Here is a 25,031-nt window from a genome sequence, read left to right as displayed (position 1 = left end):
AGGGCCCTTAATCCAAGTGGGATGACAGTTTGGCTCTGGATGCCGTTTCTGCAGTGCTGAGACCAATGAGCTTTTCTTCCCCTCTTTTTCATCCCTTAAACCTCCCAAATACAACCACAGGAATCCTGGGAAAAAAAGCAGTTCTCGGGGAGACAGAGGAATAGGATGGCAAACAAATCAAAGGGAGGATCTCTGATTCCTCCTTTGTAGAGCAGATAAATGTGCACATTCACAGAGATATCAAAAGCACACAGTGTTGACTTCAGCTGCTATTTTTTTTGTCCACATGTAGTGTAAAAAACATAATCTATAACCAGATAATCTTTGTCCAGGCTTCAGAATGATTAGGGAAGATTGAGGTCAGAAAACCATTAGACTCATCAAATTTAGTGATGCTGCCACATCAAATCCCTTTTCCTGCCTTTAAACCAATCGGCAGAGCGATCCGCGGACCACATGTTAACAGAGGTTCAAATGGGCCATCCATTATCTGAAACAATAACGAGCATCATGCATGTTTGCCATTACTGTTACTCACTCTGCATTGCAGCTGCAGCTGATTCTGCTTTTCCACACCGGTCACAGTCCCACTGTGATGTGCAATAATCTCTGGGAAGTTGACTTTGTTAAGTTTTTATAAAATTTAGTTTGGAAATTTGTCAGCTGATCCCTTGACACAATATGATCACATAAAAACATCAAATATTTGTTTTATGCAGAACCTCGAATGTTAAAATGTGCCGAATGCAGTATGTATTTCTGCCCCTTTACTCTAAAAATGTTAACACCATCAATACAGAAAATCATCATTTAATCTTGGACTAGAATATGATGGTGAATAGCAGCACTTGTGTCCCCTGATGGACCCAAGTGCAGGAAGAAGGAGCCTGGAAATATTTCCTCTGCACTGAAAATTTTTAAATCAGTTTAAATTCAAATTAAATCTCAAGCTGCTATTACTCAGTATATTCAAGTAGATTCAAGCATTTTAAAATTCCTGTTATATCAAAAGCACAATTTTTTCAACTATGGGAAGCCTGTGAATTTGATTTATTAACTAAAACCCAAGGTCATCCTCTCTGGTGTTCGAGGGTATTATGCCAGAGCAATTTAGAATCAAACGTGAGCAATGGAATAGCAATCAGTATAATCTCTGTGTGTTCAGTCCTGTGCTGGATTCTCAGCGCTGTGCATCTTCAGGAACTGGAGGAATGTAATTGTCAGTAAGATCATTCCTTTCTGTGGGCTAGTTCGGCCCATCTGTGAGGAAGGGAGAATGGGCATGGCAACTTCATTTATCAGGATCTCCGCTGTGGCTGGCTGGCCTGATAACCCAATCAAGTGTCTAGTGTGACTAAGAGCCGTCTGGGCGAACACTAGGCTTTTTTCAGTTCTCCATGTGGAAATATCAATGAGGCTTTGTCAATGTGCCATTGTTGACAGCCAGAGCCCTGTGGTGTTAAAAACCTAATGCAGACTCTCAAAGAAAGAAAAAGTCTCAATAATAATCTTTGTTTACTATTTTCTTTACATTTTCACACTATATTTGGACCTTGGCATTGAATGGCAGTCCTGGTGTTGGTGTTAGTCGGCATTGTGCCGGTACAAGCTGAAAAGATTCTGGTTTGAGGTAGACCTAATGTTCGGGTCTTCAAGGTTGGCTGGTTTTTGGGCCTCTCAGGGGCTCAAGGCACAATGACCACATCTCTCAATGAGTGGAGCCACAGTGGACATGTTACTCAAAGGGCTTACTGCATGACAGGGAGCACGCCTCCACAGATACAAGAGAAAAATAGCACACTTTCACTCTGAGGTGGATTTCATATAGCTCACAGTTCTGCTGTCAATATCTTGATTGTAGTTGACATTTAAGGGAATGCATAAGGCAAAGGGCATTCTTTAGATGTTCTCTGCTGCTTTCATGAAATGTGTTTGGTTTGGAATAATGGATTAAATTGTTAATGTACTCAGAGGGAGGTGAGGGTCGGATCATTCTGAAGTATTCCTAGATTTCTCTATACATTTATTTTTTTACATAAGCTGTGCACATCTGAGGCTTTTACACAATCAGTCAAGCTGCTATCTGAGTTAAAATCTCAGTTTTCCCCGATTGAAGGATCATGATTAAAACTGTAGGTTTCCAAAGCCTGTGCCTGAGATCATGATATGCACAGTGCTTAGACTGCTTTAGACCTGTTTTATAATCCGTGATTGTAGGTATGGGGTTTAAAAATAAAAAGGAGCAGTCGTGCCCTGAGAGCAGATTATGCACGGATCTCCACCACTCTGGCTTGGTTTCTGCCTCTGTTTTTTTTCTTTGTTTATTTCATTTCCTTTTTAAGTCTTTTCTATATGACTTTTCATAGATTTCGTTTCTCCATTTGGTAACCTTTACTTTTGTTTGTCAGTATTCACACATTAGATGAGACCATTAATGATATCCCAGAAATGTCTGGGTTAGGTTTGCGTGTATCTCAAGAGCTTACAAGTTTATACAATGATACCCAGTGGTACAGCCCAGTAGCGTTCATTATATGCTTGCAGATTTTATGAATTTAGATTTTCTTCTTCCACTGCTGCCTTTTAAAATCAGGCGTTGTTCGCTGATGTAGCGCTTAATCCGTCCACAATAGGGCAACTACATGGAGGTCAACTTGATTGGATTCTCCACAGTCATCTGCAGTGAAAAAAAATCTAATTAAGCTTCAGGCACCTAAGTCAAACTCCGTAGGATTACCCTGGCCCTGCACCCAAAACCTGGTCCTGGGAGATTGTGATAACTCTACTCCCATAATCTGAAGCCGGGGAAGCCTAGAGGGGGGTGTTGGCAATGAAATCCATACAAACCGAATCTACTCACCCACTCAACTGCGTGGATAGCTGAGTCACGTAAAAAATATATGGTGTAAATTAAGTTAAAATCAAAAATCGCAGTGCGAGATTTACCAAAGTCGAGTTTGTGTTAACATTCAAAGCCACAGCAGGACACAGTGCAAATAGCTACAGTGTGTTTCGAAGAGATAATGATAGAAAAAAAACTGATTTCATGCAGAGTTTCATCCGTATCGTTCACAATCCCCTGAGCTTTGAAGTCAAATTGGAAGTGTGTCTGTATGGGTGGAAACGACAGACAGATTAGAGAACAGAAAACATGCTTTGAAAGAGCTTTTAACCCCCCACCCTCACCCCCTACCCCCTCCTACTCAAATCTGTCTTTTTCAGAGACAAATAAAACCCACCAAAGTATCTTCTCTTTTGTCCCAACTTTAAGATGTGGGTTGGATGTAGATTTTCCACTGAGCAAAAAGTCCATGTTTGTTGTGGTCACCACAGTGCTCGAAACAGCTTTTTTGTTCGGAAGATAACTCACAACGGGAGACCGCTATTGACCAGTTGTTCCCCTAAAGGAAATGGGCATGAAGGGGGAAAGAGTGGAGGACAGTGAGGGGGTCAAGATGGGGTAAAAGACACGGATGTGCAAGTGACCAGGACATGGTCTCCATCTCACCAGGATGCAGCTAAAATATGGCTCTCTTCTTTTGATCCTGGAGACAGTGCACCTGCTGGAGGTCTAAGGATTTGTCCTTTTCCCGTCTATCATCAAGGTATCACTTTATGTATGCGAGTACAGCTCTTGGTATTCCACTATCATTACATTTTCCTTCTTGTACTCATAGCCACAAAATTAAAAGGCTGCAAGAGCTTGTGATCTCTTCCCGCCTTCTCGCGGGAGTTGATTGTGATTGGGGTTTTTTTCTCCCCTCAGTCTCGCATCAAAATGCAGCCAGACTGAAAGCTAAAAATGCTCTTTTGGCCCCAAAACAAAAGCCTCTGAATTAGTTTCACTCAGCCTGTTTATCTGAGCTGTGATTCAGCTGAAATGGGACTTTGGATATGAATTTTGAGTGGAAGCAAAGCGCTGGCAGAAGTGGCAGAGCCTTGTCCTTGACAGCCTTGTTGAATTAATTCCTTCCAAATGGCTGGTTTAAAGAATGAAAAGAAGAGTGTTGAATACAAGCTAATACTGATCTGATGCTATCTACGGCACAGGTTCAATTTTTAACCGTAGTGTCTTTGTGAAACCATCCATTTTTACCCACGTGACTCATATTGTGTGCGGAGTTAAAGGATAATGGAATAGGTGGCCACCCAGGACAGCTTGTCATAGCACTTCAGTTTGATTGACATGCCACTTCTTTTTTCACACCAGACATGGTAAAATTGTATAAAAGTGACTCTTTAGCATAACATTGGACAATTGCATGCTTAACCTCCTTCATTCTCCTCTGGGGCTCGATTAATTCAAACCGGAGCAACTTCAACATATCTGTGTTGTAATGCTAAAATTAGCAGGATCTGAGGCATGTGCTTGATATGGTAATAGGGGAGGTGAATTTGTTGCTGTGGGCTACGTGGATGTGTACGTCATTGTATATAAATATCTTGTGATATATTACATTTTCTTTAAAAAATCAGGTGAGAAGCTGGAGTTTGAAGTTTCACTCCTGACCTCGGGAATAACAGCATCCATTCAATGTTTTTTCCAGCTTTCATCGACATCCTCGCTCCCTTCACATGCAGGTTATTTAGTTTTTATGAAACAGTTATTACCCTATACATTGGGTAGAATATTCTAATAGGAAATAATGAAAAAAAAATTAACTGCTGTGGTGGTTAGCCCTGTTACCTCACATCAAGAAGGCCAAATCCACCATCTGTCCAGGGCCTTTCTAGGTGGAGCAGAAGTTTTCTTTGAGTATTCTGGTTTCCTCCCGCGGTCCAAAAACATGCAGTTAGTGAGGTTAAGATTATTGGTTATTGCGCGCAATGCGATTGCGTATCTGTTTCTGTGTTAGCTGCGTGACATGTTTTCAGCCACATCCTTCCAGAGTACACCTTGCCTCTCATTTGATGGTAGCCGGGATAAACTACAGCACCCATCGCAACTCTGAATTAGATAAACAACATATTTCTGGGTGTCAGAGATTTACAGTTAACAAACAGTCAGGTGAATAAACAACACTGAGACACTTGTGTAGGTTAACGTGCTGCACGGGTGAAAAGCTCAGAGCAAATCACACCGAACTGCAGTATTCGTTTATTTTTATAGGTTACATCGTCAATATGCAAATATAATCACATTTCCTGTTACGCAGGTCCTGATGCTGTCTGTGTGTAAGCTGTGTGTGTGTGTCACAAAGTATGTGTGTCGCAAGTCAATTTCTAAGAATAATATAATGCAAGTCAACTTCTGCGGATATGTATTTCTGTAATGGTCTCTTTTCAGTGTCACAGGGTCAGCTTCCTGTTTCTACAGAAAACTGTGTCTGGTGAAATATGTATAACATAACTTTTGAAGCATAAGCAAATAAAACAATAAAAACTCCCTGACACTGGGTTTTAGACTGGTGGTGAAAAGAAACCTGTCAACATGCAAGCATGGCAGTGTGTGGATTAAATATAACTCAAGATAACATCAGATTAATCTGCAAAGGCTAATTTCAGTAAGTTCTGTCGTTGTACTACATCTACCTTTTTCCCTCCTCTCCTCCATAACCTCATCTCCTACACAGAACTAACCCATCTTAGAGGAAATACTGAATGCATTATGTGGTATAAACAGCTCCACGTAAAGATGCATTTATTGGATCGTTTATGATAGCGGGATATGAAGAAGTTTTCCCACATTTCACACAGTGGCTGATCTCAGTGGTTCCAAGTGCAAGAGTGCCGCTCTAAATGTTTAATGGCGAGTTAAAGGATAAGGGCCATCTTCTGTCTCTTTCTGCATAGTGTCTCATTCCAGTCTGGCTGAGCTCCAGTGCTCACTGCAGCATTCTGACTCACTATGTTGCTGCATTGAGCCTAGATACAAAGCATCTCTGGAGACCTTTTAGCTCTGCTGGAGTTATGCAGTATATTGAGTAGGACAGTTTTCAAACTTGGCCAGACGACTAGGATCATTTGTCACTCTAGTCGCGTGCACCTATATTTTATTTTTATGGCCTGACCTTCGGCTTCACAACCTCAGTGTGCAAACGGGGCAGACCACCAGCCACTAGTCCGCGTCACGGTCAAAGCGTCAGCGTTTCGGTGAAGCCCTGGCTGCTCTTCAATGGCCCTTTCACTGCCACTTGGTGACAATGCATTTTTTCCATGCCATAAAGCAGATGCTGTATTCTAGCAGTACAATACAGGGCCCATCTGAAACTGTTTACCATGTGAAAGGCACACCGGGATCAGGATGCCTACCACTGTGTGGGGCTTTTTGACTTGCCACTCTATAATGAGTGCACGCTGGAAGGAAAAGGAGCGCGCAGCTTTAACTGGCATTGTAATCACTGCATGGAGAGAGGAAATGCAGTATAAAGTGCTGATCCAGCCTATTCTTCCCAGGCCAGGGCTTTTTAGACTTATCTGAATACAGAGATTACTGTGACACCATATGAGCTTGTCAGCAGTTGCACCCATAGCAGATAAATAGGGAGGAAACTTGCAGTTTACGTACCCACCTAAAACAGATCATTTAATCTCTTATTCCATCGGGCCCTGATCTTTGATACAGCTGTGGCAAGTTTTCTCTAAGATGAGGTCTCTGATCTTTTCCGACCTCTTTCTCTGGAAGTCAAAAATCAAGAACTAACAAGTGGAAACATCTCAACTGCAGAGGCTTATCCGGTGTAACAGAAACCCCCTGCAGTTAAATCATTATCTTTGTGCGACTAGTACCTGTCTTCTCTTGTGTTGCTGTTTGTTGTCGACAAGTTGATGACGCTCAGCTTGTTCCAAGTTGTCTGCCCTCAGGCCTCGCTTTGTTATGAAGTCTTACTGCTCCACCTCTTATGGAAAAACAACTAAGACAGCGTTAAACCAGCCCTAATGGTGGACTTAGTGGTGGCCTGACAGCAAGAGGTGTAGTGAGTAATTAAGCACTCAAGCAGTGAGGGACCCTGAAAGGCCAGAGGTACCCAACCTCACAGACTGGTCACAGTCAGATTCCTCTCCACCCATACAAGGGGTGTCAGAGACAGGGAAGCTACTCCTGAAGCTAAGGTCTCTTTGGCCCTTCGGCACCACTTAGAGGGCTTATCCTCCTAGCCAAGAGCTCTCTAAGGCCTCCAGCTGGTCATCAGTCATGTCAAGGACACACATCATACATGTCAAGAGCCTGAAGAAATAACAGCGGCGCCACAGACACAGGAGTGCAGATGGGGATGTTTTTAAGTATATTTAAATGACACCTTGGAGGAAGAATGGCACTGTGGGAAATACCTGCAGTGGTTGCAGCTGGCTGAGTGTTAAGATGAACTCACTCGCACATTCCTGCTGTTTATAGTTAATTTTGAGCAGCATTCTGGATCAAGTTAATGCATGCATTGCAATAAGTTTGCAGAGAGATTTCTGGTTCACATAGGAAGGTGTTTTGAATGTTTTGCTTCTTGTGGGTATTATGAGGTTAGTATTGCAGAGTTTTAGCAAATACTCAACAATTTACTGTGACATTTAGTCCTGAATAGTCTAATAACCCCAGTAATGCTTTTAGTGCCTTATTTTTTATAGAAGTCTAGACTTGCAGAAGGCTTCAGTTTGTTAAACCTGCAAAACCTGCTGTAGACTTTCTAATAACATCCTCGTTTTCAGTGTATGTGTGTTGTGTTTTCTTTAATTGCTATTGAGCAAATTTTGGCTTTTTAAAACACTTGTCTATCTTGATAATTGCACACATTAAACCTGATAAACATCAGTATACTGGCATTGGCGTTGTGGGCATGTTTGGGCATGCTGATTGGCGTTTAGCTCAGAGCATCACTGTGCACAGAGCTGCACAGTGTCGTGGTCCCCCTGAGCAGCTTTTCTAAAGAGTATATCCATTTAATAAACTGTTTTAAAGACATTGTTGTTCAATGGGATGCAGACACAGGCAAATATGCACCATTAATCAACAGACAACATGCCAGTTTAGCTCCAGACAACTCCAGAATATCTTTGATTTTCTTATTTTTTGTGTTTATACACCAGTTTGCATGTAATCATTAGTTATTATTAATTTCTAGGTCAAAGGCGTGTCTTTTGTCCTGTCTCCCTCCCCTGACCCCCAAGCTCAACAGATGGCTGCCCCTCCCTGAACTGGAGGTTTCTTTCAGTTAAAAGGGAGTTTTTCCTTCCCACTGTCGCCAAAGTGCTTGCCAATAGGGGGTCTGATTGTATGCCATCAACACTTACACAAATACAAGAAAACAGCCATTGCATAGCTGTCCACTGCAGTGACCACTATGTGTGAAAGGGTTAGAGTTGTACTTTATTTAAAAATTGCATCCTACTTCATTTTATGTGCTATAAAGCAGTTGTTTACCAGTTTATTTTTCCACCCCAGGAAGAGACTTGGTGTGAGTAAGTAAGGGAAGAGCACTTTTAAGTGTGTTGTCAACACTTTCACATTTTTTGAATCGGAAAAATTGCCATCTATTCACCTAAAACGCATTCCATCACTTTTTCTTCTTATGCTGCTGTCTGTGCTGTCATCTAAGTTATTTTAGCGGGGAGCATCTGTCCCATTTTGTTGTATCATTTCCCTGAAGAGTACACGGCATCTTGTCACAACCGGAGGAATGTTAGTTTTCCTTATCAAGAATGAAGCCGAGGGAACGCAGACCACAGAGACTAACCCATATACAGCGGAGGCTGTGTAAAATCCCTCCAGTTGCGAATAACTGAGCATGTCGCACAGATACCAGAGAAACCGTATCACTGATCAAACGCGGGCCTGTAAAATACAAAGCTTGTCTCCAGCAAATCAAGTGACGGCGTTTTTTTTTGTCTTATGCTCGGAGCCAGTGTCTCTGACATTGTGCATTCAGGCAGAGCTTGTCTTTTAGCTTCGTTGTGTCACTAATTTATTCATTTAAGCGGTTGCAGCCATATTCAAAGACAATGGCACACAAGCTGTGAGTTGAATTAACCTCAATAATTATGCAGTTCTGAGGAAATAAAAGCCCAATTGTTAGATACTCTTCAAGATTCCTGCCCCCTTCTGTGCTTAACATCCAACTGAATAGATTAATAACCCCCAGAAAAATCCAACCTTTCCCTTTAAAGTGTCCTCTCGGATCAACAGGACAGTGCACTTTCACATTTGTTTTCGTGGTATTTGCATCGCATCCTCCAAGGTCAAGCTTTCTGTTTATGTTTGCACTACTGATGATTTTCATATTAAGCCTAATGGAAGCATCTATCCACTGTGAATGCATTTGCAAGGGATCCATTTTCTCAAAACACCATACAGGAATGCACTTTTAAGTGATTCCAATAAAAGCATGGTTCAAAGTGCTAATGGCACATGTGATCAATACGCAAGCTTTTTTACGGCATTTGAATCCATCAGATGTACACATCAATCCAAAGGCCATTTGGGTTGCAACAATAAGTTTATGAATATTCTATTGTGTATCGCATTACTTTGATTTATTCCTTCTAAAGGAGCTCATACTGTTAAAACAGCGCATTATAATCCTGTAGCTTTAAGTCGATGTGAGGCCAAACATTTGGCTAGCACAACAAGCATTGAAATACATTTCCTTGAAGTGGATTTATAAGAAAAAGAAATACATCAGTTTATAGAAAACATCAGCCCTCCAGGGTTTACACGCTAAACAAAAAATCTGTCTGCACTTGGCGCAGATGAGTGCTAACAAATTTCTTCTTTCTGCTAAAAACCTTAAGTCAGTAGATCATTTCAAAGTTTTGATATATAATTAGTCTTTTATCTGAAAAGTGCCTGGCGTGTGTTTCTCACAGCTCCTCAAATTTGAGAATTTGAATAATCTCTGTCTGATCTAAATTTCAGTACATTTAGTGCTGCGCAGTCTGCAATCTGGGAACATGAACCTGGGCCTTGAGAAGCTGGGATCGTCTTCCCTGTGTTCAGGCTGTTATAACACCTGGCCACAGCTGGCAACAATAGAGACGTTGTGAAGTGTTGGCTGGATGTGAAAAACATCAGACAAACACAACAATAACAGAAGCCCATTTGCATCCTCCACTCCGCTGCTAAAGTAAGGGCAGCCAAGATTCTGGCTAATGCATAAGACGTTGTTGGAGATGAAAGTCTCACTGTGACAGTGTTCCTTGTGCTCAGCCTGCTTCAGATGAGATGCGGTGATGGATCTTGAGAATAGCAAGCCCGAGGATGTGGTTTTTAGTCATGCATTTCTAAGAATAGAAACACCAAAAAAAAAAAAGCTCTCGTGCTTGGTTTAAAAACTGAGGTAATTTGTGCTTTAATGATTCAGGATCAGTGGCTGTGATATGTGTTATCCTCTAACTACATGGTCATTGCCACATTCAAACACAGTTTTGGTACTGCAGGTTTTGGCCAGTACCTTCTCTCTAGACGGCCTGCATTCAGTGTGCTTGCATGTGTGCGTTTGGGTGTGTTTGGGGATATATGTGAGGGTGAATTATTGATGCAGTGTAAATCCAATCTGCCTCGTGGCAGGTGTGCTGCGTTCTGTTTGCTCTGTGTGTGTCTCTGTGTGTGTGTTTATGTGTGTGAGACATTGTCAGAAAGGAGGAAGGAGCTGTGCTGCAATTAAAAGGCAGCACAGTCTGCAGTCCTGCCCACACAGATACAGCTGTAGGCATAGAGGCTATAGGCTCAGTGTACCTTGCATCCACGCATGACCACTAGAGTGTTCACGAACATGGAAAACACAGTCCTTCTCACTCTCCCTCCTCCCTCCACTCCTTTTCTCGATCTGTTGAGCGGTACAGTTTGCTTTTTTTTCCCTTCTTTGCTTCCCCTGCCACCCTTCCTTCTCTCACCCTCTGTCTCCTGTGCTCTTTCTACTCTTTTCTCTCTCACACATAAACTTTACAGTGTGCCACACTTGAGCTGCAGCAGTCTGTTATTGTGCAGCATGCACAAGCTGCTAAGAGTCGAGTGGTGATATCATCCCATTGTCCCTGTGCTGTCACCTGCACCAAAGAGCATGGAGGCGAAAGAGAAAAAAACAAAGATGAGAGGAAAAGAGAAGTGGATGTAGGAGAAAGGTGGAGAAGGAATGAGATTAGAGTGCGAGAGAGGGATGGAAACATCCCGATAGGCATGGAGGGCTGCTTTGTCTTCCTCCACTGGGGCCAGTTAGGGAACACCAACCGCTGCAAAGATGTGTTTTTCAGGGCAAACAGAGACGGCCAGGCTTTGAGTACACAAATATTGGTTTGGATATGTATTTACCTCAGATATTTGTAGAAGCAAGACAGGGAAGAGAAGGTTGAAGGAAGAGAATGTTGATTATTTTTTCCTATAATTTAAAAACAAAAAAAGTCTCCTAAATTTTGTCCCAGGCTTATAAATTGTTGCAGTAACTTTGCTATTAAAGATGTGAGGATCCTGGTACCTGACACAACAGAAATAAACTGATACTATTAGACACAGGAATATTATTGATGAGTATGACAATTAAAATGCGAATACTAATAGTCACGTTCCTATATAGGATTTTAAAAGTTTCCCAGCTTTACAGAAAGAAAAACTCTTATTGCAGACTGATTAGACTGTTCTAGCAATACTCCATTAGATTTAGCAGTATGTGAAGGTTGTTGGAAACTGCCCGTCAAGACTGCAGCCTTTTTGTCTCTGCCCCCTGCTGCTGTGGCCGCCTGCTCTTGCCTCCTTTCCAAGCTCACCAACAATGAGTCTATTAACAGCCCAAGGCAATGCTTTTAATGTGAAATGTACAGGAAGTGTTATGATTTAATCACCAGAACAAAACATTTTGGATAATCTCCCTCTCTCGCCAAGATCTGGATTTGGAGTTTGTTACAACTTTCACGTCTGTAAATCAGCGGCTTAAGTTACAGATGTCTTACCTGAAATGGTGGATACTGTCTTTAGCAGTAAAGAGGAAAAGGCAGAGGAATGATTAACATGAAATTACAAGTGAAAACAGCCAAGGCAATACAGAGGTAATTTCACCATCCCCTCAGTGTTTTCCTTGACCTTTAGTTATGTTTACCAGCCATTAGCCCAGTGGTAACACACACTGTGCACACGACAGGGGATTCATGTTTTCATTGACATAGTCACACATACAAAAACAAACATTTGTGGATTCAACCCACTATATTTGAGGTGTAATTTGGAAGGGATACATGTAGGCTTCAATATCCAAAAAACTCTCTTTTCAAAATAAAATTAAAATACCTGTATTTTCACAGTAAGGTTAGGTTACAAAAACTCCAACACGTTTCAGTCCATGGACACACCGAATCCTTCTACATATGGTGTTCAACCAGTAACAAGCTTCCACCTAACCCAGTAAGTGTGAGTGCAATATTCCACTACTAAAGCTCCACCAATAGGAGAAGTCATATAATATATCAGCATCAAGCCCAGCCTTACACCCAAATTCAGTTCAGATCAGACAAGAACAAGAACACATGAAGGAGAACACATAACAACATCAAACATAGGTGACACAAAATGCATCTTTAAAGGCACATAGTGGTTATAAGAAAGAAGTAAAATGTGTAGAATGTGTGGAATCGTGTTGGAATCTCAGGTATGAATAGCCAGCACCTCTGCACCTTTGCGGTCCTTTGCACATCTGCACCTTTCATTTGTCTGTTCTCCTAACAGACACATCTGTCTCCCTCCCTTTACATTTTTATCTCAGCAGCAATATCATGTGTGCGTGCACGTCTCTGTGTGTGTGTGTGTGTGTGTGTGTGTGTGTGTGTGTGTGTGTGTGTGGCAGCCTCAGTCTGTTGTAGACAGCCTGATTATACCCTTCAGCACAGTCTCCTTCACCGCTCCACTCATGACGACTGATGTCACTGACACTCCCCCCCATCCATCTTTTTTTCTCTCAGGAGTTTTTGCATTAAAGACTGAGCAGAAACTTTCATTTCCTTGTTTCTGCTCTTGAGCCACTGCACGTGATATAGACTTTATATTAGGGCGTCACTCGGAAGCTGGTAATTTCCCCTCTCTGCTTATGGAAAAGAGAGGTAGAGAGCAGGGCTAGACTTGTTTTCCCTGGATTTGGCTTTTCCGTCTGCTCTCAGTCCAAGTGTGTAGTTGTTTGTTTGAGGGGAAGCTTTGATTGTGCTCAGAGAAAGCAAAGACTGTCTGAACTTTATCTCCTCATTCATTGCAGCCTCCTATACCGGCTGTGTGTTTTTTGCTTTAGAATTCTTAGTATGTTACATTTGGTATGTAACATGAACCTATTTAAACTGAAATAATAGCTGTGTTTGTTGACATCCCTGACTGCTTCTGTATAGTCTTGAGAGATTGCGGTTGCGTTGAGGAGACAGGTGGTATGAGAGCTGGAAAGAGGGCTCAGATGAGGATGAAGATGAAGACTCTCCTTTGTCTTGCTGCTGCCACAAACATGCACTTCAAAGATTCCTTCTGGAGACACTCAGGCAGCAAAGTTAAGTGAAATTCCTTTAGCTGCTCGTAAAGTAATAGGTTAATGCTTAATGCACAGCTTTAAATTAAACTTCCGTCCATTCATCCGTCTCTAGCTGGTGTGCAATGCATCAGAGGGGCAGGTTGTTTGTGCTTATGGTCACAGAGTTGCCAACGGTAATGAACAGCCGGGATGACGCGCCCCGTGCAGCATCGATCGCACACTCTCACAGACGGTGGATGGAAATTGGTCCTGGTGGGGAAGCAAAGGAGGTGCACACATGCCTGCGCCTTCTGTGGACACATATGGACGCGGGGATCAGTGCACATGCACATACTGAGAGAGAGAGTGAGGGTGAGTGTGTGTGTGTGTTGGGGAGTGGGTGTATTGACATCTATGGATGCTTACTGCTCACTGGGCCGAAGATGATCTTCTTATGGGTGACAGTATGGAGCATATAGAGGGGGAGATCTGCTTGGGGGGCTTTTCTGTGTTGGTGCAGAAAAACTCTTGGATGTCTGCCACCTCCCCTCATGTCCTCAGCTGGTGCTCTCTGCAGTTGGAGACAAGCCCCATGCACACACCATATCAGACCTGGCTGCAGCACTTCCTCTCTTGCTTCATTATCACATGGATGGTTGCCATATTGCTATATACTGTATGGCTATGGTTGGCAAGTCAGTCAAAGTCTTTGGCTTGAACATGGTGAGCTAACAATAGCCACAGGAGCAGGAATTTCTGTTTTAGTGGCTGAAAAAGCAGTTAAGGTGTTCCACATCCTCAAAGCTAAATCTTAGTGCTGGGATTATTATTGCAGTGTCAGTTGTTATTCATTTAATTTCTAATGCGATTGCACTCACCAAGTCGAGTGTTGAAATCGGGAAACACAATAACATCGCTTTAAAAACGCTCACATGATCAGAATGATTGCAGACTATTACAGTTTGGCCATATTATCTGGACTGCTTGAGAGTTAACCCTCTCAGGCTCAAATTAAGATTTTTGTTGCTTATGCACAACCAAGTCCTGCAGTGGTACTTCTGAGTAAAAAAAAACTCATAAAATATGTATGTGGGGTAATCAGGTTGTTAGTTTTTAACTGTTGCAAATCGGCAACGCCTGCCTCGAGAGGGTTAAAACTGAAAATAAGCACTGCGGAAATATCCATATAATCCTTTATTGCAGAGGAAAGTTGAGCAGCTTAACAAACAAGAAGGTAGAAAGGCTGTACAAACAAACATAAAGATGCCTCTGACAATATTACAGGTAAGTCAGCAAGTACATTGTTTGTATTGACAGTTGTAAGTTTGTACTTCTTCTGAGGCCTGTGATGTTGATTGTGTGGGATTACCGGGTCCTAATGGAAAATTGTGGTTTATTACACCATAGGTTTTGTTTTTCTGACCCTTTTGTGCTGCCTGTTATTATAACACGGGAATCCCCAAAGAGCTAGAATCAAATGCCTTTGTATATGAACAATAAGACCATCAGACAGGTTGTACAAGTCCATGTTAGCCTTGTTATTTGGGAGAGAAAAGAAGTGGACAATAAAACCCACAAAGTCTTTGTTGTTGTTGTGTTCACTCACAGCTGTTCTGAGTAATGAGGGAACTTTAGTGACCTTACAGATGTACTAACTGTACGGTTTAAGTTCTAATTAGTAAGCTCCTCTAATCTAAGCTGTTTAAAACTGGTATGATTGTCTTATTGTTGTTTCTTTTGCTCCATATTATTGCTCAGTAGATTGCTATGATTCATATCATTGATGGTACCATTCCATATTTCTTCCCACTACAACAGATTCCATGCAAACAGAAAGTTTTGGTAAAATCACAAACTGTATATCAAAGATGTTAGCCACTGTCACATCAGCCACAGTTTAGTGAGGTCCTGTTGTGAAACTCTGAGACAAACCTTTGAGAACATCCTGCAACATGCCTTTGTTTTGAAACAACAATTTTTGTTTTGCCCCACCTGATGAGCCAGGTGGGGCAAAGGTAGCAAGTTAGGGCCATCCTACAGCTTATCTTGCTTTATCCTTCTTGTGGACACTGTAAGTTATATAATAAGCACATTGATAAGCTGTTAAATTACCATTTCACAGCATCAAGCCATCAAGAAAAAATATACTCAAGTCATAAATGAAGTGAAACAAACCTTTTACACACACAATTTTGCTTATTTTGTCAGTCTCCCCCTGCTGGCCATTAGAAGGACTGCAGAAACCAAATTAAAAGTAAGCACACACTTTATATGAAAAGAAATCTTTAATCTTTAAAGTAATTTATTTGCCTTCATTTAGAAATTGTTTCAAAAGCTTAGACCATAGCAATATTGGCCTTTCTGCCCTTTTTTATGACTGACTTTTTACAACGTTGATCTTAAACTGTTAGTACAGTGTTATTATAACTACTACAATATGTGCTCTATATTGAAGTAAAATTAAACAGAATTGTCCCCGAACAATTTAGAGCAGCGGTCCCCAACCCCCGGGCCTCGGACCGGTCCGTGAGTCGCTTGGTACCGGCTCAGTTGAGGCTCAGGTGTGAAATGTATGTTTTTCAGGATTTTTATTGGTTTTCAGCGTTATTTTGTTATCGTTTTTATCGTTTACTCGGTTTTCCTGGGTCTTTTCACGTGTGTTATGAGTAAATCTTCTTTTTTTCGGTACCGGTACTAGTTTTATTTTGTTGTATTTATCCGCGACACCTTAAAGGCCGGTCCGTGAAAATATTGTCGGGCATAAACCAGTCCGTGGCGCAAAAAAGGTTGGGGACCGCTGATTTAGAGTACATAAATTGAACTGATGTTATAAACAGTTAGTAGCACGAAGGAAATAAAGAGACGCTGCTGCTCTGGCTTTTGTTAAGTTGAACTATTGTGTATTTTGAATTGTGTCAGGGTCTTTGAGTAGAAAAAAAGAAATATGATACAGAGCACTACAGGTCCTTAACCTCAGGGATGGCCTCTGTGTGGTAAATCTCTCCCTTTCTACACACGCTTTGTTTTTTTTTGTTTATTGTTTTTTACTGTGCTCTCTCTGCCTCTCTCTCCCTCCGTCCTTTTCTTTTCCCCACCATCATCCTCCCTGTTGTCTTTGAGCATGTTAACACTCCAGCCCTGTCAGTGAGCCTCATGGCACCATGGAAACCAGTCACACCATTCTCTGCTGGTGTGTTCCTGTGCGCGTGCGTGGCCGTGTGTGTTTGTGCGCCGATAGGCGGGATCGGGGTCTTGTTTAGGTTTTTTTTTTTTTTTTTTTTAAAAAGCTGAGGAGAGGTCGCAGCCGTCCCTAGGGCCGTCTTTCTGTAATTCATGTAAATTCCCTTAAGACGCCGGCAGCTTTGTTTTCCTCATTGTTGCAGCTGAATCCGATGCCTCTGTCATCAGCGCGGCTTGTTGTGAAATGCTTTCTGTTTCCCCGTGAAATTCCTACACCTTCATTTAGCTCCTTTGATACTTTACCAGTTACCCCACGTTATCTCGTGATAGTCTTGGTACATGATACCTCAGACACCTGATCTCCTCGGTGTTATTGTGTCCTAATGAGTTCAGGCAGAGTTAACAAGACTAAATTTGATGCAGGCATGGACGAGGACGGTTCTGCAGTGTCCTGTCAGACCATTTTCATGCTTTTATTGCTTTATACAAAGCACATTTAAACAGTTTAATAACTGAAATTTGACCTGAAAACAAGACATAAAACATTACTGTGCGATATACTTGGGCAAACAAGTGTGGGAATGATGTATTAGGAGCAAACTTTAGAAGGCTAAATCATCCATGCTTGTCTTTTCTTTCTGTTTCTGACAGGCAATGAAGTATTTCAAGTGTCCCCCGCCCGCCCGCCCAGCCTCGATAGCCTTGTGAACCCAGCCTCTTATTCTCTCTCCAGGCCAATCATATTTCACTCCCATTCACATTTCTGAATAGGAAGCTCAAAAGAGTCCCCGCCAGAGACAAATGAATTTATGAGTGTGCACAAACAGTCACATGCACACTGTGCGCAGCTCCGGTTACGAGGGCCAGGTCTAGACGGCAACATGAAAGTTTTTTTATTTATTTTTTTTTCTGTTAAAAGTTTCTATTGAAATATGCAGTTGCCATTGAAATATCGTTCTTCTATTGGTGTCTTGACAAAGACCGGGGAGGGCGCCGGTCCTATCTCAGTGTGAGACTGAAAGAGCAAATGGGCCGGCAGGGATCGCCCAGTGTCTCTGCACTACGGAGTCAGTGTGCAGAAATAATGCCCATTAGACTTGGTCAATCACGCCCCTCGCTCAGTGAAATATGGCCCTTTCACTCATTTCATACCACAATACGTACACCTCACTGCTATCCATCATCTCCCTGAAAGACGTCCGCTACAATGAATGCTTTTATTTATGATACATTTTTTTGTTTAAGTTAATGGCTTCTCATGCAGAGACGGTAGATGCTGAGAAAGCTCAACGCGCTGAGTTATGTTTACACAAAAGGACGACCGAAGCTGTTCATTAGCAGATTAAGCTGGAATTGCAGTGCAAAAGTTTCGAGCCTCCCGACCACCAGTGACACTCTGATGGTCTGTGGGCTGATGTTTTCATCATTGTGAGTGGGTGGACGTTATGTACTCACAGCGATTTGCAACAATGACCATGTTGTGAAGCCATTCAGCTTTTCCCACTGGAGCAGACAGATGTCATATGCCATGGAGTATTATGAAGTGGGTATTCCCAAAAGCGCAACCAGTGAATGGAGACCCTCTCTTTTTTTATGCAAGCATTTGAACAATGAAAAAATACTTCAGTAAAAGTGAAGAAGAACTATTAACAATGTATAGTAATTAATAATAGCTTAAAGATGAAATATCTACAAGTGCAATCCCTCTTTGAACAAATGTGATTGGTCAATAGACCTTAAGCTATGAACGGAAACCAAAAATGTGATAAACATTGTGCCAATGGTGTCAAAACTCATGTCCTTTGCCTACAAGTTCTGCATATTAATTTCCTGATATCTGTCTTTAGAGAGATATGTTCCATTGTACCATGTCCACTTACTGTATGCCTATTTTTAAGCTATTATACATCTGTGTGCATGTATGGAAGTGTGCCTTTTGGAATTAATGTGTGATGCTGTTTTCTGACAATTACAAGTCACAGATCAACAAAAACTGTGAACGGCTAGTTTAATCTCTTGTAAATGTTTTGCACTTTTAAAATCATAATTCGAATAGTTACTTGCAACAAAAAAAAAAACAATTTTAAAAATTACTCTGTGGAGCAAATGTAAGCATAAAGACATAAAAACTCTGGAGTAAATACGTGTGCTTTTTGAATACCAGGGTTGAGGTCCTTGTTCAGCCGGAGCGAGAATCCTCTTTGATGCAGATAAAGTTACATTTTCAGTGCTTTTGTAGCGAGGGGGTGTTATTTAAGGCTGGGCCCAGAGAAAAGTGACTCTTTCAAACCATTGTTACCCTCTGCAACCATAGCTAACGGACGTCAAAAGACTTTTCACATCTATTCTCTTAAAATGGGTTGCAATAATGCTGGCGAGGAGTCGGCAATAAATAAGCTTCCTCTCACTGTGTCAGCTAGATTAGATTGCATGGGGACATCTGTTGACTGTAGGTGAGTACTTTCTCTGGTGTCTAACTGTATGGGAAAGGAAGTCCTTCGGATGTGCCTTGAGGCTTTTTACTCTTTTTTTCTTTTCTTACGTTGCTGTTCAGCCTCCACCCTCTATTGAACGCCTCGAAGGCCGCATTGATTCGAGCACAATCAGTGCAGCTGACAATTATTTTACTGTAGACTGGGTGCAGTTTGATTTAACATGCAATTATAGTGCCACTGTTGCTTTTATGCTCTGCCAGATTCATATAGCAGGATGTTGCGCTTCTGTTATTGCCTCATTTCGCAGACTGTTACGTCTTATAAAAACAAATAACTTTAAAAATATTTCATGTTCTTGCATAAAATACTAGAAATTGCCACCCAGTAACTATGTGGATTCTGCGAGCAGTTCATGTGATACCAGGAAATGTTTAACCTCTATTGTAGAGACACAAAAGGTTGTTTTAATCCCACTGTGAGAGGGGAGGGAGGGTCAGGGGAGGTTTTTGTTTTTTGGAGGAGGGGTTTTGGGTGTGCGAGGGAACCAACCCCTCTCTCTTTGCTGTCAGTCAGTTACAGCAGACACGTCGAGAAGTAAACAACCACCGGGATTATGACAGTTGAACTGGCTTCATGCAATGAATGCACAAACTGAGGCGACTTATCCTTACTGACACACACGGAGATAAAGGTGATGTATCAGCTTTGTGGTTAAATGGCATTTAGGGGCACAGTGTCTCTGTTTTGCCCTGTAAGATCTGCATAAGTCATCTTCTTAAGTTTTGAATGTTTTTGGGAGAACTGATGAAATGTCCTGGATGATTAAACCGCTTCAGCAATTATTTGATTTTAAAAAAGGAACCATTATTATTATTGTTGGGTTCAGTTCGTTGGTAATATTAATTATTAATCAGGACAAATATCAAATAATTGCTGCTTTAAACTTCTCAGTGATGACTGTGTGTTGGTCTTCTCTCTTTTATACGATTTAAAATTAAGTATTTGGGGGGTTTGAACTATTAATCAGCCAAGAAATTACATTTGATGGTGTTGCTTTTTGCTTTTTAGAGCTCATGCTGGTTGTTTTATCACATGTTGGTGTTGATTGACAATTATTTTTGAAAATTAGAACTACAAACACATATTAAATTGACAGAATTGTTCAGTGTTTTCACCCTTTTTTTAAGCAAAATATTATCTTTTAAAGTTTTTGTGATAGTAAATTGAATATCTTTGGGTTTTTAACTTGACTGGGCAGCAAAAGGCTTCTGAAGATTATTTAGACAAAACGAACGACGGTCAGTTTCTTCACCACATTACCAAATGAATATAAACTAACTAGTTGATACAGAAAGTAGTCATCAGTTGCATGAGTCTGAAAATGTTCACTAAAACATTTTGAGACTTGGTTTCGTCGTGTACTTGTAGCCTGTCACTCTTTGAAGCTGTGGGTGTTTTCCTTGTGGTAAAACCTACAGACTGGTTTTGCAGCTCAGGTTTGATATTAACACGTTCATAGAGATTTTGCACCTTTCCAGCGCTTGCACAATCAACAAATCCTCTTCATTTTGTTGAGCCTGCTTGCTTTAAAATGTAATTTAAACAAAAAAAAAAAAAAAACCAGAACCTTTCTATCTGCAAGCCATGTCCTCTAATTTAAATTCAATATTTCTTCCCTCTTTGGCAGTAATGACACTTCATCGGGAGAACGGTATCATCTATAGCCACACTGCCTCTCATTAGGCGATAGTCTAAAATTAAACCAACAGGCTTCCGTGCCAACGCTGAGCCCCCTTCCCCTGTTTATGGACACAGGAGCACACGCACAAACGTACAGCTAAGAACAACACAGCCTGGAAGAGAAAGCCAACCAGACCCTCATTAGAAGAATGACACTGTGCTAATTAGCATTTCTACAGTGAGCCATGCTTGTTTCGCCTGTTGACATTTCACCGGACATGCCGAATATGCAGTATATGCGTCTCTGCTCTATTTTGCATGAGATGACAAATGAAAAACAATGTCCTTAGAAGCAGGTATTCAGCGGTGTACTAACAATGCCGTCTTTGCTTTGTGACATCAATTAATGTCCATTAATTAACAACCAGAGTTTAGTCAGCGTGTTCTGTTTATAGAATACAAAGTCTTACACATTTAGATAGCTCAAAAAAGATGTGAACACCATCTCAAGATTACTTATTTTTGATGGATTTTAATAAATTTACTTTTGGCCTCTTTGAAGCGCCATAAGATATACATACTGTTTGCTTATTATGAGTGTGTAAAGCTGAAATTATTAGCAATCTGTTATTTCTTGCACATTGTTCAAATACGGATTAACATGATATATTTGGTTTTGATCTGCTTGATGACTCTATTTCACACAGATATCTGCTCTCTTTGTAGCTCTGGTTTGGTCTCCACCGACTCCTGATGACAATATCAGTATATCTCTATCTATTCCTAACTGCTAAATGCTTCACAGTGTTAAGCAGCTATCCTAAAACTTTGTTTGTGGGTTGTTGATTTGGCAGGGTGTGTGCAGTTTGCTGGTACGCTGTTAACAAAAGGATATAACCCAGACAATAAGCAGAATGAGCACCGATGTGTTCATTATTATTTTGGGCCGTCTTTTTCCACAAAGCATCAGTGTTATTGTGAGTTTTAGAAGATTCAGATGTTTGCTTTGTTTGGCAGGTCTCATGGCACGAGAGTGCTCCCTAAGGTTTTGAGGGTACTGTTGGTCTCTTGCTGTGAGGTGCTTTGTAGTCCTGCTCGCTGCCCAAACTCAGCATCCCGTCTCAAGCTATTTTCAGTTTCGGTCCTCGGTCCTCTTTCTTATCACCATGGCAGCTGAGCTGGACGAGAGCGCTGCACGACTCTGTAGTGTCTAAGGGCAGAGGTGGGGTGGTGAGACGGCTGACTCGATTACATAGTGGGAGGTTTCTTTTGATGGGATCAGAAGGCAGCCCTTTCAAACAGGATGTGGAAAGGTCACTTTGTTGCTTTGTTTTATTCTAAAAAGTCGCAGCTGTAATCAGCTGTTTGATCCTGCAAACCCACAGAGAAGAAGAAAACTGTAAAATCGGTTGCACATTCACCAAAAGCAAAAGGTGAAGAAGGCAGCAGCTGAACTGTAGCGCTGCTCTCAGGTACAGAGTCAGCTCAGGTGTCAGCATTATTACAGTGTGATGCTGTGAGAGAATAGTATGCGTGTCAGTGTTTTTTAAAATCTGGGTCAGAAACCTTTAAATTCAGGGCTGTTGGATGATCAGATTTTCTGTTGTAATATTCTGTAAGAAGTAATGAAGTGACTGTGCGAGCTGGTAAGGCTTTTGAAACGTCGAGCTGTGCGGAAGGTTGCGGTAAATAATGCAGGTTTTGGGGGAACATGGCTAGAAAACAATTCATATGATTGTAAACAAGCGTGCAGCACAGGGTGCACACATTTAAATTTTGGTTAGTGGGGTTAAAGAGCGATATTGAGACAAAACATATGCCATTTGTGTTAAGCAGAATTAATGTCAAATAACTGTTGACAGTTGTGAAAAGCAGTGTTCGTATTTAGCCAAGTGGAAACGGCTGCTTCTCTCAGTGGGACTTCGAGTCATACGAAGAGCAGGAGACTGAAGTCGATAAGCCTTTGCTCGAAGTAAATTGGATCTGCTTCTTCAATCATTCTGCAATCGATTCCGTTAGGTGTGTCCGTGTTGACTGTGACACAGTTTAAGGAAAAGAGAAGACAGATTTTGCTACAGCACCAATCGCAACAGAAGCTGGATAAACTGAACAGAAGTTATTAGAAAAATGAGAGAGAAATGACAAGGTCAGCATAGGTTAGGACAGAAAATCAAAGCCTTTTCCAGCCTCTGACCCAATGTAAAGTTCATATTTTTATAGCAGGAGAGTCATGAGAGAAGTAATTCAGTGTGAAACATTGACTGGGTTTGAAGATTTATGTCAAAATATATATTTATTTAATTTCAAATCTGTCAAGACACATCTGTATATTATCTCCCAGGTCCATGTGCGGGATCTTTAGTTTAGGTCATGATAGGAGGAAGAAGATGAATGGAGAGAGCCTTCTTGGCCACGTGATAAGTCCAGTGTGTTTCCTACTTTACATCCTATGACAGCTGAGATAGGCCGTGACCCTAATTTAGATAGGAAAGTTAGGAAAATGGATGGTTGGAGGATGAAGGCATGATGATCACATTTGACTCGATTTGTTGTCCCACAAATTCCCCAAGCTGTCATGTGAAACCTTTTTCTTTTCTTATTGATTTTTAAAAATATAGTTAAGTGTGCGTTAAGGCAAACATTTCTATTTTTTATCAAGTGTGAGATAATAAGACAGGAAGGCTGAAAGTGGAGGCTGTGTGAGGAAAAGGTGATATAACCAAAAAGGAGATGAGGTCAGAGGAAAGAGGGCACGAGCAGAAGATAGGTGAGGACGACAGGCGTAGAAGAAGAGGAAGAGCAAGTATAGAGAATACACACAGAGTTAAGATGGGATAAGAGAAGAGGAGCTGAAGGAGATGAAACAAGACAAGACGAGAGATGAAGGGAGGAGATGTCTCTCCTCCAGCTCTTAGCCACGGGCCTCAGCTTGGATTGCCTCTCAAAGTCTCTGGTTTACACAGCTTGACTGTTTAGGTGCTTTTTACCTCCAAAACTTCACAGTTGGAAGCGTTTTAAGTGCATTTCCAGCCAGTCGACACACCCATGCATGATTACATATATTTAAAAAGAGAAGTGGTCTTTTTTCATAAGAGATTGATCTGAAAGAGAGAATTATCTCTCTCTATCTAAATATCCTGGTCTAATCTGTGCTGTGACTGTGACGGAGCATTAGACATGCACTACGAAAAAGAAGTGTTTTTAGCAGAGTATAAAAAACAAAGCACAGATTAGTGAAGCCATTCTGAAATCAAACAGATGTTGGGAAAAGCCGTTTAGGAAAGACTAGATGTTCCTTTCAAGCTGGTTTAAAATGCTGGTTGTTTCAGAGAGAAGTCTACATGGTGTGCGCTAAATTTGTTATTCCCTGCTGTCCCTTTTTAACCAGACTGAATTCAGCCAGACAGCGGGCGAAGCAGGCCAGGGAGGAGGAGAGAGGGGATTTGGGCTTCTCTGGTAAGTCAGAAACTCCACGGATATCAAAACTTTTCCAAAACAGTGTGAACTTCCGGCCTTTTCGCAATCAAACGTTCTCGTTCTTCTCAGAGCCATTTCCCCTCCCACTGGATGTGAACACACACAGATGTCAGTCTGTTGCCTTTCCTGGCAAATGTCCCCAGTCTAAATATCTTCGTCTATGATGCTGCCAGAATGTGAATTTATTAACATTAACACTCCCTAACCAACTCCCCAATCTTTCCACAGCTACACGTCTTTCTCTTTCACTCTTTGTAGCGGTGCCTACTCTTTTGTTCTAGCTGAAAGGTAGAAGGTCAGCACTTGTTTGATTTCCATTTCTCTAGTGGCAAAGTGTGTTTTTTGTGTGTGTGTGTGTGTGTGTGTGTGTGTGTGTGTGTGTGTGTGTGTGTGTGCCCACAATCATTTTGGCAGTGAGGTTGGGCAGCCAATAAAAACAAAACACTGTTGTCTGCTTTATGCCTATGGTTGTCACGGTAGCACACCCTCTCATCCTCGCCCACTGCTGTGAAAGTGGGCGTCAATACTTAAAAATCACAAAATAGCGCTCAGTGCCTAAATTGCGCCTGCTGCCTTATTGACACATAATGTGTTATAATGGAAATTGCAGAGGTAGAAAAGTTCCCTAATGGCAGCAGTAAAGTAGCTCTCTTGAGTGTGAGGTCTCTGGATGCATTAGAGTCCAGAGAATTGGCTCTCCGCTAGCACAGTGGTTTTTAAGTGACCCTCCGTAACCTTTGGCTCATCCCCTCATTCTGCCCTGCTGAAAGTGTGCCTGTGATTCAGCAGGGAGTTGATCTAATGCACTGTGAGCTGAGGTGACACGGTGTGATGTGTGTCCACCGCCCAGTGGAGTGTG

At 41.6% G+C, this 25,031-nt stretch overlaps 1 protein-coding gene across 17 annotated transcripts in view; it reads left to right on the top strand.

The window, feature by feature from the left end:
• LOC113026518 (neuronal cell adhesion molecule-like) overlaps positions 1-25,031 on the top strand; it is a 77,464-nt gene that overhangs the window by 6,000 nt on the left and 46,433 nt on the right. For 14 of the 17 annotated variants that reach the window (XM_026175406.1, XM_026175396.1, XM_026175399.1 and 11 more), the window contains exon 2: positions 24,084-24,151. The exons of 2 other annotated variants lie outside the window; for them this stretch is intronic. The gene's annotated coding sequence lies outside the window, so the exon portion shown is untranslated. Of the gene's footprint in view, positions 1-19,542; positions 19,707-24,083; positions 24,152-25,031 lie in introns of those variants that run through there. One more of the 17 variants, XM_026175395.1, reaches the window with a different exon arrangement.

The sequence above is a fragment of the Astatotilapia calliptera genome, chromosome 7 (genome assembly GCF_900246225.1).
Source record: "Astatotilapia calliptera chromosome 7, fAstCal1.2, whole genome shotgun sequence".
NCBI classification, from domain to species: Eukaryota; Metazoa; Chordata; class Actinopteri; order Cichliformes; family Cichlidae; genus Astatotilapia; species Astatotilapia calliptera.
The sequence above is the reverse complement of the archived record's forward strand: the minus strand, read 5'-3'. Positions and strand labels throughout refer to the sequence as shown.